Raw genomic sequence first — 20,268 nt, 5'->3', positions numbered from 1 at the left:
TCGGCAAAGGATGATGTCACCCCATGCAAAGTGAATGGGGATGCGTTAACCCTGACGCATCAACGCCTTCCAACGCAGCAATGTGAGTCGGGCGTTAATTGCCTGTCGAGCGCACGTCTCTCATTTGCGGGATAATTCTCCGCCTCATAAAAGCACGTCTTAACCAGGAAGCGCATTTCCATTGAGTCTGAAAACGTTGATATGGCAGCAGTTATAAGAGCAAGGCGAAGACATAGACAGAGGCAGCGCACCGAAATAATTTTTTCAACTCGTATAACACTTTTTTAATTAAGCGAACCACAAATCATTAGACGGTACAGGTTAACCAGCCACGCAATACTTCAATTACTGGACCAGATCAGAGACGACATCGAACCCTCCACCCGGCGATCACATTCCATTCCATCACTTGTTAAACTCCTGGCAACACTGCAAATCTTGGCATCCGGATCATTTCAAACAGTCATAGCATCAGCAGTTGGTATATCTCAGCCTTCACTCAGCCAAATATTCACCCAGGTACTCGACGCATTGCTACGGCGCACTAGTCAATACATACATTTTCCCACTACCATAGCTGAAATTACAGCCACCAAACAGGACTTTCTTCAAATTGCAAACTTTCCCAACGTAATTGGAGCTATTGATTGCACCCACATTCAAACAGTCCCACCTTCAATCCATGAACACATTTACCGGAACAGAAAGCACACATATTTCATGAATGTCCAGGTAATATGTGATGCCAACATGACAAACAACCGTGGTAGCCAAATACCCTGGATCTGTCCATGACAGTTTCATATTCAGGAATAGTGCCATCTATCCAAAATTGAGCAACGGGGATTTTGGAAAGGCCTGGCTACTTGGTAAGTTTATTTGTTTCAGTGGGGATATATTGTGGTGAACCCATGTCTCTTGTAGAAATTATTAATCACGCCATGTACACATCTATATTGTTATATTAGACATTTTATGTATTAATGCCACCCAATAGCATATTCTTTATAATCTTGTTCTTTTAAACATCTCGCTGTAGGTGATGGCGGGTATCCCCAACAGCCATGGATAATGACTCCTTGTCCCAACCCAGCATCGGCGGCAGAGCAAGAATATAACCGCGCGCACATCTAAACAAGGGGAGTAGTTGAGTGAACGTTTGGTGTCCTCAAAAGCCGTCTGCGCAGCTTGGACCGAACAGGGGGAGCGTTAATATACTTGCCACAGAAAGTATGCAAGATTGTGGTGGCTTCCTGTATTGTCCATAATATAGCCATCCGACACGGTGTGCCTCTGGAGGCTCCAGAGGACTTAGAGCCCCCGGAGACCATAGATGCCCCTCCCTACGTAGGGAATGAAGTGGCTGAGGGAAGAAGGTCGCGTCAAGAAATCATCGAGAGATATTTCACATAAATTAGGTTTCAATGTTTTGTATCTGTAAATAAAATTGGAATAATGTCACAAACAAACCAGACTGTTTTATAAAGTGTTTTATTTTGCAGGTCTAGTCCTTAGACTTCGAGTCTGCTGTGAGGTGGATGGCCCGTCGCTTGACTCAGAGCCTCGCTCTGGTCTGCAGGTCTGCGGGGTAAGGGTATGGGTGGCGCAGGTGCTGGAGCGCCCTCCTTCGCACCACCTGCAATGCTGGCAGCGATGGCTTTTAGGCATTCATTCGTTTCCTGCTGGTGGCGAGACAACGTGTTAATTGCCCTCACCAGCCCATTCACGGTGCCCACGAGCTGGCCTGAATCCCGCCTCAGACTCATTCTCATCTGGCGGACGTCCACCGACAAGGCTTTAAGAGCCCTCGTCTGCCCGCGTTGCTCTGTCAGGAGCTGGAGGTCAATCTCCTCGACATTAACACCACGTGCAGGGCGTTGAGAGGAGGCGGCTGTAGTTACAGCAGAGGCTGTCGGTCCAGGTTCTCTGCTTGCTAAAGGGCAAACACAGGATTACACGTTACAAGCATGACACATTATCACACCAACGAAATAAAAACAGTTACAGGTCCGTTCCATTTGTAACGAAACAAGGTGTTTTAACATGACAGGCTGCTAAATGAAAAAATATGTGCGTGCGACATCAGGGTTGTTATACAGGTGAAATACAGGTATTTGTTAAAATGTTTATATTTCAAATATCATTTAATATAGGAATATAATAATGCTGTAATTTGTCCAAGTTCACAACGGGGTACTAGACCATACATACCTTGAACAGAGGGCTCCACGGTATCGATACCCCCCTCCACACCTTCCACCTGTTCCGAAACCAGTGTTTGGTGGACCACTGCCTCCAACGGTCAATGGTTCGGCTACGGGGGGGCCCTGAACCAGTCACCCTGGTCTGTGCACGATTGAATGCGACCTTTTCTTTAGTGCGCCTCTTTGTGTCCTGCCACCTTTTCTTTATCTCCTCCACTTCCCGGCGTTCTAGTGATATTTGATTTACTGTTGCGGTAATTGACTGCCAGATGGCAGTTTTTTCCGACGGCAGTGTATCCCTACCTTGTATACGGTTGATGTTCGCAGCCACCTCGCAAACCAAAACTTCTATCTCCTCTTGGCTGAACTTTTGCTTTTTTTTTTTGGTTGACTCATGGTGGCAGTAACATGCAGGCGATTTCTCCTGTCTTTTAACAGCGCACTAATTAACGCGCGGAGTAAGGCGCTGATTGCCCAACGCAGATCTGGCTTGATAAATACGGAAAAACACTGTGCGTTAATGTGCGCCTGGCAAAGGCGCAGATTAAGCTGCGGTCACAATCTTAGTAAATCAGGCCCTATAGGGCGGAGTAAACACAGATTGCCCAGCGCAGATCTGGTTTGATAAATTCCACGGAAAATGCGCAAAAACACTGTGCGTTAATGTGCGACCGCAGATTAAGCAGCGCTCGCATGTTAGTAAATCAGGCCCTCAATAACCTTAAATGATTTAAATGGAAGAGTTCAGTTTGCATGAAATGATAGCTAGTTATCTAGCTGATGTTATAGTCTCCTCGATTGAACTCTTAAAATTATACTGGAAAAGGAAGAAACCCTCAGGATGCCTGGACAACTTCGTATGAATTCTTATTAATATTCATGAGTGCATATTCACACATCAACACAGGTTCATCACAAGCTAGCAGCTGCCAACTGTATGTACCTTACCTATGTGTGTGTGTAAAGAATTCTGATATCAAAAACAACTAGTAATCAATGTGCAAGCTGCCAATTGAATGCTGATTTAAGCTACTCTATTGGGTTTATATATTTGTAAATTTGACTCTAAAAGAGACAGCGCCTCACCAGCCACAAACCTCACCGCACGTCATTGATACATTTTTATAAGAAGCCACCATCTCCTGCTACTTTTTTCCCCGAGTTCACCACCAACTCCAATCAACCCACATCAAAAGCGGCATGGCCTCTGTCCCTCACACAGCACCAGTACAATAGCGTTAACATCCACCCCTTAATTAGTTGTTCTGTTCACATGCTAAAGACATTACCTGTGGCTAGAACAAAGGTTGGTATGTTCTTTTAGCCTTTTATATTCCACACAGAGACATGCCCTTTGTGAAATAATTGAATGATGATTGATAACTTTCGCAGCTCGCTAGCTAATTTTGTTGCTGTTAATGTTTGCTAATGTTGATCATTGTGATCATCAGTAAGCTAACGCTTACGTTTGATAATATTTAGCCTCGAGCCTGGCATAAACATTAAAATGCATTTTGGATGATCGGATTGCAAGCATGTGTACAGGTGTAAGTACACTTAAGATGAATGGGCACACATTTTGACATTCATCTTGGTACAATTTTTAAGGTTTTTAGGTTTTAAAATGAACCAGCATATGGGTTGAAGTTGCTGGGTGAAATAGTTACCCATCTGGCTGGATTCGGTTAATTGTGTATTTTAAACCAGCCACTCGGTTAAATCAGACCAACCCAGTGCTGGGTGAACTGAATCAACCCCAAAAGACTTTTAGTAACCCAACAAGCATCAACCCAGTGTTCCGTTTTTTTTTTTTTTTTTAAACATCCCAGAATTAGTGTATGAAAGCTCATTAGCAAGTATATTTGGTAATGGCGGCGTCTGGAAATTCATTAACATAGGCATTCAGCCCATGCCTAATTACGGCCCCTTGTGAATGATGGATCATTAAGCACGAGCTCCAGTTAGACACAGAAACAGATTTCAAACAGATTCAGCAACTTCCATATGGACCAGGACACACTGAGCACAAGTCCATACAGAGACCTAGCAGTGATTATCAGGAGGGAGAGAGCAGTGACTGCACTACTGCAAGTACTGCACCAGCTTATTCTGAAAAGAACATGTATTAGGCTACAAACTTCTCATGGAAATGTGACCACTTGAGTCTTTACTCTGATAACTATATTTATTCGCAGCAGGTTTTCAGTTGCAGGTCTAATGTATTTGTATCCCCACAGAAGATTAAACTGAAATGCTATTACGCGTGCCCTGAAAGGAAAACGAGACCTCATAACCTGGAAGCTTTCGTGTGAGATGCACTTGTTCTCTCGCTGCTTTCAGCATGGATCCCAGCTGTATAGTGTTTTTATCATTAATACTGTTCTAGGACACTGGCCTCCACGCCGAAACAAAAGTGTGCCCATCTTGTTGAAGGCTGTTGAGTACAATGGATCCGAAGAAAAGGTACAAGGACAACTAGAAAATGCATTTCCTGAAGGAAATACCAGTGCATGAAATGCAAAAGTTAGGAAAGGAAGAAGAAAAGAAAGAAGAGGGAAAGAAGAAAGGAAAGAAGAGTGGAAGAAGGAAAGAAGAAAGGAGAGAAGAGAGGATGAAGGAAAGAAGAGTGAAAGAAGGAAAGAAGAAATGGAAGAAGAAAAGAAAGAAGAGTGAAGAAAGGAAAGAAGAGTGAAAGAAGGAAATAATAGTTGAAGAAGGAAAGAAGAAAAGGAAAGGAAAGAAGAAAGGAGAGTGGAAGACGGAAAGAAGAGTGAAAGAGAAAAAGAGAGTGAAAATATTGAAAAAAGGAGATAAAAATGGAGTGAAGAAGAGAGATTGAGTGTGAGAGAAAGTAGACTGAGAGGGATAGAGAGAAAGATGGAGAGATGGAGAGAAAAAAAGTAGAGAATGGAAGGTGTCTTAATGTTCCTATATACAGTTAAATTGAGAGGGACAGAGAAGAGGTTCCTTTGATTTGGTGCAGCTGTCAGTGAAGCACAGGTGCAAGCCAGTTTAAAGACCCTATTATGATGTCATAATGGCCCAATGTAAGTCAATGGGAAAATTTCGATTTGTTTTTATTTAATATCTTAAAAAGTATAAAGTTTAGAAAAGTGAAAAATACATAGCATAAGTGTCCTTTACAAGACCTACGCGACAAAGTTTGAATGAAGTTTCTACGTTAAGCGGTTCGGGCTGAATTAATCGCAGAAAAAGGTAACAAGAAGAAGAAGAAGAAGAAGAAGAAGAAGAAGCCTAGGAATAACAATACAGGGCATTTCATGCACTGTAATTAGAAGAGGAAATAATAAAGGAAAAACAAAGCGAGAAAGAATCACAGTGTTTCTGAAAGAGCATTTCTTATGAAGAGGCCTTGCATGACGTTTGATGAGACAAAAGCAAATCCATACAACATGGAAAGTCACTGCTACTGTTATCTAAAACTAACAGCCCTTCTTGTTTGTGAAAAGTTTGTGAAGGACAATCAACGATCAAAATCGGTCCAGTATTGAGTTAGAACGCTAAAACCATGCAACCACGAGACAGCTATACAATGGAATCCTATGAGGCAAACCAGCATGTCAAAGCTTGTAAATGTGTTTATAAGGGTCTGACAACATGAGGATCCCTACAGAATTATACCTGAATCTGTTTTCCCCCAATAACTGAAAAGAAACTAGAAAATGACTGTTTGTACAATGCTTGTACAGACCTACTTTTAATCGTCATTTGTATGCACTTGTATGGAAATAACTATGGCCCCTGAAAACTTGAAAATATGCCCATGTGTAGAAATGCATTGTCCACTGATTTATGCAAATGATGCATTTCTTGTCCCTCACATAAAACTCTTCCACGCCAAAACAGAGACAGTACATTGACATGGAAAAGTAGTGGCACTGAAAAACAGACTTGCAGCGTTCAACACACACTGAAGAAGGGTGACATGAAGAAACAAAGAAAAGATTGTCACTGAAAAAGCACATCATTGTTAACAAAGAAACCATCAAAACAGTTTTATTCAGTTACATTCATTAAATATGTTTCAATGTAAATGTTACATTTTTTAGTTTATTTATTATCAGTGCTGAAGTAGTTCTTCTTTTAATACCTAAAAAATCTGAGCAATAATTAAGCACTTAGGCGTGTAAGGTGAATGTAGCTCTCGCGTAGAAGACGATAAATGATTAGAAAGAATGTAATGTTGACGACTGAGAGACGAGGAGACAAGACACAGAGGGAGCAGATTAGTGAGGATAGAGAGAAACACAGAAAAGGAGACTTAGACAGAGAGGGAGAATGAGAGAGAGGGAGCAGATTATGGAGAGCAGAGAGAGAAACAGAAAAGGAGACTGAGGGAGAGAGCACAAGAGGCATAAAGGTTTGCCTGATTCTCATGCATTACTGCTTGACAGATCATTTATGCTATCAGAATCAGAAAGGTTTTTACTGCCAAGTAGGTCTTCACCTACCAGGATTTTTTTGTGGGACGTTGGTGCAAACAATAAACATACACAATAAACAATACACATATTAGTTATTATCCACATATATAAAGTTATTAATCATAGGAAAAACTAAATATAAAATATATTTAAAAATGTACAGAATATATTAAATGGAAAATGCAGGACTAGTGTGCAATTAAGAGTTCAGGATAAGTCCGTGTTGGGGGGCTGGGGTCCAGGGCCTTGTTAATGAGGCCAGCCGCAGACGGGAAGAAGCTGCTCTGGTGGCGTGAGGCAGGGGCGGATCTAGCCATTTTGGGGCCCTAGGCAAAATATAGACATGGGGCCCTCATTTTTGAAACACGTACACAAAACAAATAACCATCCCAATACTCTTAGAATCGCAATTAACCTATAGTGCACTGCCACTCAACTCTACACAGTAAAATCAGTTTCAGATTTCTCCAGCCTTTGCCAAAATTACATGTTTATTACTCAAACGAGAGAGAGAGAGAGAATTTCCATTCTCTGCCAGATACAAAATGATCTTTCACTTAACAGAACTAAAATACAAAATGGATATGAGTCTATGAATTTACCACCATTTACAATTTTAAACAGGACCAATGAAAAGATTTTGTGTGTGGACAGGAATTACAGTGGCTGTGTGTGTGAGTGAGAGACAGGCAAAGCAGTGGTTCAGTGTGAGTGATAGGAGAGAGAGAGACAGAGGGGGGGGGGGGGGGGGGGGGGGGGGGTTAGGTGTGCAAGTGGTTAAGTTCTCCATCTTCAAATGTCCATTTTCCCTGTTGCCTTCACCATTTCATGTGAGTATGAGTGGCAAAACAGTGTGTGTGTGAGTGATTGAGAGAGAGAGTATGTGAGTGACTGACTGACTGACTGAGTGAGTGGCAAAGCTCTGTGTGTGTGTGTGTGTGTGTGTGTGTGTGTGTGTGACAAAGCATTTGTAAACACAAAGTCCTACTGTTGTCGTCTTCTCAAAAGTCTTCATATCAGAGAAAAGTGGTGAGCAGCAGTATAGAACCCAACCTGAAAAACAGACAAACACAGCATTAGAACATACTCAATACACCATGTTTCATTTGGCAATGATCTTTATGGGCCATTCTACCGAATTCGTGTAATATGCAGTCCCTCAACAATAAAAACTATTTACAAAACAATTAGGTATTTAGGCATAGATATTTAATTAGAAAATGTTATGGTCTATATAAACCCAATGCATTACATGAGATAGTGATAAGCTAAATATATACAACATCATCATTTATAGGGTACTTTCTATTGGGAAGTAGCTGTCCCCAACCCTGACATCTAAATTTCAATGCCTTTAAATAACACTTTTCAATTTTTTTTTATTTTTTTCAATGATTTAGTTTCAAAGATCTTTATGATTAGGTTGAAACAGAACTTGGAATATTAAGATTTATTGTGGGTTTAATTTTTAAATCAATTTACTATACTCAAAAAATCATGTCCCTAGTTTTCATGTCACTACCGAAACACAAGAGTTTTAGTCCATTGGCTGAGCCTGTGTTTTAGCCACGACTCTGCATTTTTGACCATATAGTGACACTGCATCTCTGTCCCTAATGGTTGAATGGTAAGTAGCTAAATCCCATAGTTTTTATATAAATGTGTTCCAAAGTCTGAAAATCGACGTGTAACCTTAAGAATTGTCACTACCGAAACGCATGTTTTCTTCAATTAAGTAAACCTTTTGGGGTTTCATGGAAAATCTTATGTTTGTATGTGTGTTCACCTCTTCAAAGATGTGTTTGCAAGCCGTGTGCTTGCTAGAATTCTTTATTTATGCTTAAAGTTAGCTAGAATTGTCACTACCGAAACAGTCACTACCGAAACATATGGTAGTCAACAGATGATTTTGGTAGTGACAAAATGAAATGGTAAGTAGTTCAATCCCATAATTTTTAAATAAATGTGTTGTGTGGACTAAAGGGCGGCCCAGAGCACCTTTTGGATGATTTTGGGAGAGAAATGAACATCCATCCAACAGTGCAGTCACTACCGAAACAGATAAATTGAACTTGAAAATGTGGTAAAAATTTCATTTCTATGGATTTCATTGTGAAAACCTTCAAGAAATATTTGTAAAAATACTCTTCAGAGAAGGGAAGGAAACACAATCTGAACAGGTCAATAATAATACTTTTTTACTATAGTAAATGTGATGTTTCGGTAGTGACAATTTTTGGAAGAGGAAAAACATTCCAACACATTCTGAAAATACAATATAAAACTTGACTGTTCTTTTACTAGATATGTGTACTTTAGATATGGTACAATATACATACGGACAAAGTTTTGTGAGTAAACCATATAAAAATTCAAAATATATCCGACATGACTTTGCATCAATTCGGTAGAATGGCCCTTATACAACAAGAATGTACTTTGTCAACTCAAATACCTTGTTCAGCCAGGGCTCACTGATAGAAGGTGATATTGTTCATCTGTCTTTTCCCCTGTTGTTTTCTCACTACGACAAAAATCAACACCAGGTCAATCATGTAGCATTATAAATAAATATCCAAGTCAAGTATCAATGTTTTTTTAATAATAACCTTCTCTTTCTCCCTATCTTCTTTTTCTCTGTCTGTATCCCTGTTACTCTTCATCTGTGTCCCTGTTTTGCCTTCAAGCTCCTCTGCTTTGCGCCTGTCTCACTCATATCCTCATGTGCCTTTCCTGCCCTTTATCAGGTTTCATTCTCTCCTTTGTGCCAGTCTTACTTGTCTCTGCTTCATGTCCTGGTCATTGCCAGGTTTCCATTGTTTTTGATCTTTCTGAACTTTGAACGCTTTGAACTTTCTGAACTTTCTGAACTTTCTTTTAAACATTCTCATCCTCATCATTTCAGGTTGAATCATCTGACATCAGCTGTGTAGCTGAGAGGCCTTGTTTACATTCTATAGTCTGACCCTGCGAGCTTTGGCCTCTGCAAATTTTGTGATAACTGAGTCCATGTCCAGTGTTTTTGTTATTTCGTGTTCAGTAGAGAGGCGGTCTTGAGACATAGTGGACCTCAGGTAAGTCTTGAGTCGTTTTAGTGATGAGAAACTTCTTTCCCCTGATGCCACAGTCACAGGGAGACTGAGCAGTAGTCTCAGAGCTATACTCAAATTTGGGTATGTGTCAAGGATGTTTTCCCTGTACACATAATCCAGCATCTGGAAAGGCGAAGAGACGTGTGGGGGGAATGCTTTGACGGCATGAATTATTTCCTGCTTGAGGTCCTCTGCATCAATATCATTCATTTTTTTCTCAAGCCTGTGGCAACATTCATCTAATTCCTTTCCCTGCATGACATTTTGCATCTGGTCAGTGGAGTAGAGAAAGCCGTATAGCTCAAAAACACCCTCCATGTTTGAAAATCTCTCCCTGACTGTGACCAGGGTTGTGTCCACCATATGTAGGAAAAACTCCCTCCTGAAATGCTCTTCTGCAGTGCACACTGTCTCCTCTCTCCCCTCATACTCAAACTGCCTTTTTTTCTTTCTCTGGCGCACCTCTGGCCAGGCCATCTCCAAATCAATCTTCTCTGCTATCTCCCTGGCATCTGTTTTAGCAGAATTTAATCCGTCCTCTCGATAATCTTTCAGAAATGCCATCACTGCAAGGACCTCTCTCCTCATGACTTCCACTGACACTTTGGGGCTCTGCAATAGCTTGCTGACTTTGTTTATGTGAAATAGGACATTGTACCAGACGACTGTACTCACCAGAAAAGGCCATTTCTTCATCTCTTTGTGAATGCCATTGGCATTGGAGGCGCATTCAGAGTCTTGCTTCACCTCAGCATACTCCCTCAGAGCGGTCAGGGCATCCAAAATTTCAGGCAACTGGTATCGGACGGCTTTCACGGACTCCACCCTGGCCTCCCATCTTGTTGCACTGAGTGGTTTAATGGTAAAATATGTCACATGTTTTTGAAGGATTGTCCAGCGGTGAACTGAAGCACTGAATAGAGCATACAGTCGCTGTAACAGTCCAAAAAAACTCAAAGCTGTCACAGACCACTTGGCAGCATCACCAACCACCAGATTCAACGTGTGGCTGGCACATGGGACACATAGTGCTTTGCTGTTCAGCTCCAGGACTCTGCTCTGGACCCCCTGTTTCTTCCCCTGCATATTACTGCCGTTGTCGTAGGATTGCCCACGACAATCAGCAAGGTCTAAATCTAGTGTCTGCAGGTGTCCCAAAAACAAGTTGAGTAGGCCTTTCCCTGTTGTGTCCTCTGCCACCAGAAAGCCAACAAAGTGCTCGTGGATGGACACTCCTTCGCCAGGCTTGCAGTCAACTATCCTCAGCACCACGGACAGCTGCTCATCATGGCTGACATCCGGGGTGCAGTCCATGATGACGCTGAAGTACTTGGACTTTTTCACCCTCTGTACAATTGTGTTTGTCACACAGCTTCCCACCAAGCAGATTATTTCATTTTGGATAATTTTGCTGAAATAACTCTCAGAATGTGGTTTCTCAGCTACCCTCTTCACATGGTCCCTCATCACAGGGTCAAACTGAGCCATCAGCTGAACTTGGCCTAAGAAATTCCCATTGCCATGCTCATACAGCTTCTCTGAATGGCCTCGAAAAGCTAAGTTGCGCTCTGCCAAGTGTGTTATAATGGCGATCAGACGTTTCAAGATCTCTCTCCATTTGTTAACTTCGTTCGCAAACAGCTCTTGATTTACCTGATCTATGGCTTTACCTGTTTGGAGCCGTTGCTGAAGCGTTCTCCAAACAGTCATATTTGTTAGGTGATCAGCAGACTTCTCATGTTCTTTAAGGAAGGCTGATATATTTTTCCAATCGTTTGTGCCGTTATTGCAGAACCGCTGCTTATTACAGTCACCAAACAGCCGACAACAGAAACAAACAGCGCGGCCTTTCGTTTTACTATACACAAGCCAGGACCTCTGGATTTTTTCGCCATTTTTCATACACAAGTAGAAGTGCGTGCTTGTAAAGCGCCTGCCCTGCTTGTTCTGTGGGAAATCTCCTAGCAATTGCACGGGTCCTTTCTGTACAATTGAGCAACGCTTGGAGTCTGTCAACTTTTCTGGCCAATGTGCAGGGTCGTCGCCAATTAGGAAACTGTTTCCACTGCTGCAAGTGGTAAATGGCATAGCACTACTCACCGCCAAATCATCTTCGTCTTCATCTTCCGCTCCTTCGGCTTCCATAGCCACCTCTTCTCCTTCTGCACCCACCTCTCCTCCTTCCTCCTCCACCTCCACCTCCACTTCCACTTCATCATTTTCCCCAACAGCAGAGCCTGTCGCAAGTTCAGCAGCAGCAGGTGTAAAAAATGAAGTCAATTTCGGCAGAGTATCTGCAAATCTTTTCTTCTCAGCTTTTTGTTTTCGTTTAGCACAACCACTATCATAATTCCGCCGCTTCATTTTAACCGAGTCGCATACAGATCCCTCTGCTTTGGTTTGAAGTACGTTATTTCGAGCTGCGCGCGTTACTACGTCATCATATTCTGGACTAGTCCAATGCACAAAGAGGGGGGCATGTGTGCTGGAAAATTATTATTTAGGCATTAGTTCGGCGTTATGTTGATATTTTTGTTGTTTTTTCCTACTAGAAATGTGTTTTTTTTTTTTTACTTTACACAAGTAATGGCTGGGGGGGGGTCAGATTTGGGGGCCTCTAATAAAGACAGATTTGGTTGGGGCCCTAGGCAGTTGCCTAGGTTTGCCTAATGGAAGATCCGCCACTGGCGTGAGGTTTCGGTCCTGATGGACCGCAGCCTTCTGCCGGAGAGGAGGGTCACAAAGAGTTTGTGACCAGGTATTGTCCTCTGACATGGTTTAAAGCTTTGACTATCCCATGTTTCCCTCCAAACATCTGTTTTTGCCTCCCAAAAGCACACAAGGCCCCTTACCCTCATAGCAAGCTCAGTTTTTGGACCTCTGCATTTCTAAAAACCTGCACACAGCCAGGGCCTAATATTGAAAGGGTTTCCATGGGAATGGAATCTGTGTTGTCATTCTGCACTTTTGAGTTAGCGGTGCTAATGTGGCACTAATCCTGAAACAGTGAGACGTGTATGTCTGTGTGTGTACGTTGCACTTCTGCCTCTTTAAATCAGGTTTTTTCAAACTAGGTTGCTTTATATTAAATAATTTCAATTAGCTGTTCTCTTTGGCTTGTTTCCATGGGAATGAGCTAAACTTCTCACTTAGTTCACCAGATGCTTCATTTTTAAAAGCCCAGAGTTTGGCTTGAAAGGTTTCATGACATCCGGTCGGCCTCATTTCGCAAATGGCCATGATTTCTCCGTCACTGACTCGCCCCGAACACTTTGACCTCTGGTGACCCCTCTGGCTGCTGGAGTGGGATGCAAATCAGATTTGCATCTTAAGCGGCCACAGAAATGTTAGTGTGACTCACCAGAGGAGGCACACCCTGGAAAACGATTTAATGAATTAAAAGATGGGTTCATGCTATGCATGTATCATTGAACTTTACCAGTAGATGTGAAACACTCAAAAACTCAAAAAGAGATGTTAGTACTATGATGAACACACTCTATGCCTAATGCAGCTAGAAAGTGTTGTTCCTTTGAGACCGCAAATACTTCATTTAATTCACGCTGAGCTTCGAACTATGTCCTTATCTCAAAGTTCTCTCGGTCCATGGTCAATGTGGCTGTGCACTAGTCTATCGAGTCTCAGAAAATGGTTGAAGTCTAGCTATATATAGAAAGAAAAGTTAAGGGAAACGCAAAAAACACCACATTTTGACTTAACAGTGTGTATATGTGGATCAGGCAGCAACAGAGCTGTTTCTGTAGACTGATCTCATCTGGAAGCAAGGGACAGAGTATATACTGTATTGATCTACTATCTTTCTACTTTATCCAGTACAATCGGCATGTTCATGTGCCGTGTATCAGGTCAGCCCATAAATGGCCTAAGTCATGACCTGCTGCTTAGAGTCATGACCTGCTGCTTTGACATCAGCTTTCAGCATCGTCATCCTGCCAAGGCAATTGGGAAAGTCTATTATTTGCCTTGCAGGACTGTGAAATGTCAAAGCACTTTAATTTCACTGCATGAGTTTTCCTTTAACATCTAATCTTGGAGTCTTTTAAAAACTATTGTGATTCTGGAAGTGGGTTGTTGTTTTGATATGTATATGGACCTGTGTTTCTCTGAAAAAATGTTAAAATACCAGCCATTAATTCATGCTCTGTCAATAGGTGGTTATCATACAAAACTAGTTGTTCTAATCTATGGTAGCCTTGGACATGTACATCGACTCTGTGTTAGAGGTTTGCAAATTGCTGGAGTTAATAAGAAGAACTCCAAGCAAATAGCCAAATACTGCTCTGTGTCAGCAATCATAGGCAGCCTGCATATATGGAGAAGGCGCTGCCATCTCTACCCCTGATATGACTTTTTTTATTCATCTACTGATTCATTTGGTTGCAAATACTTGCACAGTGTTTGTGTTGTTGTGTGAATCATGGTAAGGCTCTTTACTAATATTTGGATGCTGTGGTGTTGTATCAGTATTGGTCATTCCAAATAAATGAATCAAATGTGTGTGTGTATATGTCACGATGTGACAGCTCGATGTGTGTATGTATTTGTGTGTGTGTGTGTGTATGTGTATGTATTTGTTTGTGTGTGTGTATATGTCTGTGTCTTAGTGTATGTATTTGTGTGTGTATGTATTTGTGTGTGTGCGTGTGTATACTGGTGATAGTACCACTCATCACCAACCGACGTCAGCGATTTGAGCCTCACTCTTAAAATATGATGGGCCCATTTGTGGTTGGTAGGAGATAAGGGACATTGCAGAGGTAACATAGTGACAGCAGCAGCTGCAGCAGAGAGAGATGGAGAGAGTGGGAGAGGGAGGGAGCTGGGGGAGTGGGAGCAAAGGGAGTTAGGGGAGTGGGACTTGGGTGGAGTGGGTGTTGTAACAGGTTGCAGGGTAGGTAGTGCAGTAAACTAAGGAATCAGTCACAATTGGCAGTTAAAAGAAGGTTTTTAATTCTGCTTGCCTCAGCAAGCGTTTCCACACACGCTTCAAACGCACGTCAGGTGCTCTCAGAGGTGCTCTCAGACCTCTCTCGTGGCTCTCTCACACAACAGGCACCACCTGTCTTAACTGTTCCTTCAATTAGGTGCCTTAAGCACCTACACCTGGGTTCCTGCTGCATTCTGGGGGCTGTAGTCATTTGACCGGCGGCCATCTTGTGGTGTGAAGTTTATCTGAAGTATAGTGTGGCAAGCATTGGCACAACATATTTATCATAAGTGTAGTGTAGCAAACATAGGACACAACATATTTATTGTAAGCATAGCGTACCATGATCATAAGTGTAGTTCCCCCATCTAAATGTATCTGGTGTGGATATCTCACAGGCCTTTCCACAGCAGGCAACATGTTTGTGGATGACATGGTTCTGGGAAGTGTTCATTGAACTTTTTCATTTCTTTGTAATGCTTGTACCTTTAATGTGCTGTGTGTTTGCGACTTTTGTGTGGAGTGTGACTTTTGTTTGACTTTGTTAACTTTGCTGTTCTGTGTGTTTGTGAGGCGTGTGTAGGGTGTACAGCGGACAGTCACCTTGAGCTGTGTCGTGAACATCCATTACCCCCTAGTTACATTGCTGTTGCAAAGGTGAAATACAGACCAAACTACACTCGTTCAACACATCTTGGACCATCGGCTGCAATCAGCTGAGGTAAGCGTGAAATCTCTGTAAACTTGAAAACTGCTAGGTCTGTGAATTTCCAGTTGGGATGCCGGCTTTATGTTGGTGAAGATTAGGTGTGATGGCGGCATAGGGGCCTCCTCGGCCTGCTTGCGGTATTGCTTGTTCAGCGGTTTGAGTTAGCGAAGCTCTTTATTGGGTCCTGATTACCTCATCTCCAGGGAGGTCTGATTGAAGTCTCCGTCTCATCACACAACGTCACCATGGCTTCTGCCACTGTCCAAGTAAGATTAATCGGCCTCATTCAGCTCTCTCTCTCTCACACACGCACACACACACACACACACACACACACACACACACACACACACACAAACACACAAACACAGCACAGGCCAATAAGTCAGCCTGGAACAAACAGAAACTCCATTCATCTGAAGGCATCTGTCTTAGCCTAGCTTACTGAGACACATTAAATTAAATCAAATTATATCTGGAGTGGTCACGCAACTTTCTGTGTCCTTTTGCTCCCCAAGCTTTTCAGCTTGACTTGGACAGCAGGTTTGGTTTAGTCCAGATTTAAAGAGATGAAAACCGAATTTGTATTTCGTATCTCCCTCACTCTGCAGATCCTATTTATCTCATTGTCATCCGGTTTTGCTATGTTATGCATAGTTTGTAGAGTGCATGTGTGTGGTGTGCATGTTTACGTGTGTGTGTGTGTTGTGCATGTCTGCGTGTGTGTTGTGCATGTGTGCATGTGTGTTTGTGTGTGCATGTGTGTTTGTTGTGCATGTCTGCGTGTGTGTGTGTGTGGAGTGCATGTCTACGTGTGTGTTTGTGTGTGTGTGTGTGTGTTGTCTATGTCTGCATGTGTATGTGTATTTGTATGTCTGAGTGTGTTGGTGTGTTGTGAATGTCTCCATGTGTGTCTGTGTGTGTTTTGCGCATGTCTGCGTATTTGTGAGTGTGGTGTGCATGTCTTCTTGCGGGTGTGTGTTGTCTTCCTGACTGCATTTATTGGGCTGAGCATCCCTGGCTGATGACCATGTCTCTACATCCTGAGAGTCCATCTTGCAAGCGGTGCTCCTTCCAGCATCATTAATCTCACTCTCTCTCCTCCTGTCCTCCTTTCACCAGAGGCCAAGCAGGTGGTCTCCCTCAGTCGGTCCTTTACCTTTGCCCTTCTCTCTCTTTTTTTTATTTCTACTCTTCCACTCATTCTCTCGCTCCCAGTTACATTCTCCTTTGTATTCATTCATGTTTCATGTTAGCCTCAGTTGTTCTCTATTGTACCATTCTATATGTATATCTCCCTCACACTCTCCCTCTTTCTCTCTCTCTCTGCTAGATTAATTCCAGGAAATCTCTGCCCAGCATCTGATGGGGTCTCTCTCCCGCTCTCTCTTTATATGTAGTACTGTATGTATGTATATATATATATATATATATATATATATATATATATATATATATATACATATATATATATATATATCTTTCTCGGCCTGTGAAAGAGAGAGCCTCCATCACCCTCTCTCCCTTTATATATATACTGTATATCTCTTTATCTCATCTCCCTCTTTGACTCACTCTCTCTCTCTCTCTATATATATGTGTGTGTGTGTGTGTGTGTGTGTGTGTATTTATTTATCTACCTCCTGCTGTATTCAGTAGGGTATTTCTCTCCCACTATCTATCATCTTTCTTTCTCCCACCCTCTCTATCTCTCAGATTCTAGCAAGGGCCTGATGGACTTTCATCATATCAGAGGGGCATCATTTTGAGGAACCAATAGCTGGGAACTGAAGTGTACTCAGCATTAGGTTCCTGTTATAACATCATAAGCAGGAAGCCTTGGAACCTCCATCTGATTGGTTGACATGGTCCTGTTAGGTCCATCAGCTCTTTCCCTCTACTGGGGTTCTATTGGCTGCAGAGAAACCCACCCCAAAAACTAAACTAAACTACACTGAGATGGAGCTGGACGGTAAAAAAAAAAAAAAACTATATTACAACACAATACAGATAATTCTCAAGTGCAATTCTGCCTGAACTTTTTGATTAATGGAAATTGATTTGAAAATGCATTGACCATGGCTGGTTCACATAGAGTTGGAGAGCCATAAGAAAAATAGGTTTGACTGGATTGCTGTTAAAACCTTTATTAGCTCTCCTACGTCTCTGTCTCAATAATGCATTTAACTCGAGCGATCTTGGGGGAAATACCAGAATCAACACATCACTTCCCACATTATTATTTCATCAAGGACATTTATAACAGAAATCTTGAGGCAAGAGCAAAGCATAGCTTTCATGGATGTAGACATGCAATCTTTAAAGGGTGTAATGATTTATGCTGCAGAATCTTTTTTTTTTTTCCAGTCTCCAGAAATCATTGATTAAAACTTTGAGAAGTGTAATTGTTTGAAATCGACAAATTTGTCCGGTTTTATTTACAATGATTCACATCAAGGAAGAGAAAGCAAAATTGACATACAGGAGATGCAACTTCACTCATGTGCACACACACACACTCACACATGTATACACACAAACACATACTGTATGTGCACACACACACACCAGATCATTAGTATTGGTTTGAAAGACCGTCTTGGACTCTTGGGACTGCCGGAGAAGTTTTGGAGATTAAGGGCAGTGTTGATAGATCCAAGCAAGAGGCTTAAAAGGGTGAAAGTCTTGAAAGAAAATGAAAATCGAAAACAAGCACAGCAGTGTTGCCAAGCTTGATTTACAGTTCAAAGGAAGAGTGCTTTGAAAATTATTCTCCTGAAAAGGGGGTCAAAAGACGCCGAGGCAAAACAGGAGCTGAGACGTCTGGAGGAGCTGTCAGTTCTCTCTCAGCTGAAGAGAGTGTGCTTGTTTACCCGAAGGTTATGCCACTCTGTACCTCCGGTGGCTTTGCAGTGGCAGTGTCATAGCAGTGTCATAGCATGGGCAGGATCCCCTGACTGTCCACACCTGTCCAAACCTGAAGACGTGACCAAAACAAATTACTACACTCTGCTCTTCATTGGAGTTCTGGTTTAGCTTTGTTACATCCCCCAGCTCTGGAGGCCTGCTGGCGGTGGGCCCCTGGGCTGATGGTGGTGATGATGAGGACCCTGGGCTGATGGTGGTGATGATTGGGCCCCTGGGCTGACGGTGGTGATGATTGGGCCCTGGGCTGACGGTGGTGATGATTGGGCCCTGGGCTGATGATGATGATGATGGGGCCCTGGGCTGACGGTGGTGATGATTGGGCCCTGGGCTGATGGTGGTGATGATGGGGGCCCTGGGCTGATGGTGGTGATGATGGGGCCCTGGGCTGAGATGGGTCGTACCACTCAGGCAGAGGACCTATGAGATGGGTCGTACCACTCAGGCAGAGGACCTATGAGATGGGTCGTACCACTCAGGCAGAGGACCAATGAGATGGGTCGTACCACTCAGGCAGAGGACCTATGAGATGGGTCGTACCACTCAGGCACAGGACTAATGAGATGGGTCGTACCACTCAGGCACAGGACCAATGAGATGGGTCGTACCACTCAGGCACAGGACCTATGAGATGGGTCGTACCACTCAGGCACAGGACCTATGAGATGGGTCGTACCACTCAGGCACAGGACCAATGAGATGGGTCGTACCACTCAGGCACAGGACTAATGAGATGGGTCGTACCACTCAGGCACAGGACCTATGAGATGGGTCGTACCACTCAGGCAGAGGACCTATGAGATGGGTCGTACCACTCAGGCATAGGACCTATGAGATGGGTCGTACCACTCAGGCACAGGACCTATGAGATGGGTCGTACCACTCAGGCACAGGACCAATGAGATGGGTCGTACCACTTAGGCAGAGGACCTATGAGATGGGTCGTACCACTCAGGCATAGGACCTATGAGATGGGTCGTACCACTCAGGCACAGGACCTATGAGATGGGTCGTACCACTCAGGCAGAGGACCCCTCCACTGGTCTTATTGCTAGTTTAGAAGGATCTGACGTCATGGACCTGCCCATTGCTCATTCTTAATGTAAAATGTTGGTCTTGATACGTTGGTGGAACGAACTGCCTTGCACTACCAGTGCAGGGGCGTCCCTCTCTACCTTCAAGAAGCTCTTGAAGACCCAACACTTCAGAGAGCACCTCCCTTCCTAACTGGCACCTTGGCTTAACTTGCACTTAAGCAGTTACAGTCCCGTACTTCTTTTTCTTTCTATGTCGTTTTCTATTTCTTGAAAAAAAAGCAGTATTTATTGTTACATCAGGTTTTATTGATCTTAGCTTGATTGTTCTCTCCCTTGTATGTCACTTTGGACAAATTACTAAATGTAAATGTAAATGTACTGTGCCAGGGATCAGAAAGTCTCCCAGAGAGCATTAATAAACTAGAGTCTCCCAAAGCCTTGGGCATGATAGTGTGGTTGGGGGATGAAGGCAAGTTGACAATTTACGTCTTTGTAATTCATTCTTCAAATGAGAAATTAACTTATCTCCATATCTGTCCAAAAAAATATAAGATCAGATCAGAATAAACCATGATCTGATAAAGGATATTGTGTGTGTGTGTGTGTGTGTGTGTGTGTCTGTGTCTGTGTCTGTGTCTGTGTCTGTGAGTGTGTGTGTGTGTTTGTAAGAGAGAGAGAGATGGAGGATGAATGAGAGATGAGCCCCAGGTGGTTGGAAGAGAAGAAAGCTCAACAAGTCATCCTTGATTTCTTTCCAATTTCACTCCCACGTAATGGATAGAAAATCCCTCAATCCAAGGTTTGTGAAAAGATATACTGACCTTTACAAACCAGTTCAGAAACCGCTAGTTTTCCTCAAGGCAGAGAGAGAGCAAAGTGCATTGCTGCTGATGAACATAAATGTGTTT

This window comes from Sprattus sprattus, assembly GCF_963457725.1.
Source record: "Sprattus sprattus genome assembly, chromosome: 3".
Taxonomy (NCBI): domain Eukaryota; kingdom Metazoa; phylum Chordata; class Actinopteri; order Clupeiformes; family Clupeidae; genus Sprattus; species Sprattus sprattus.
Note: the sequence above shows the minus strand (reverse complement) of the source record.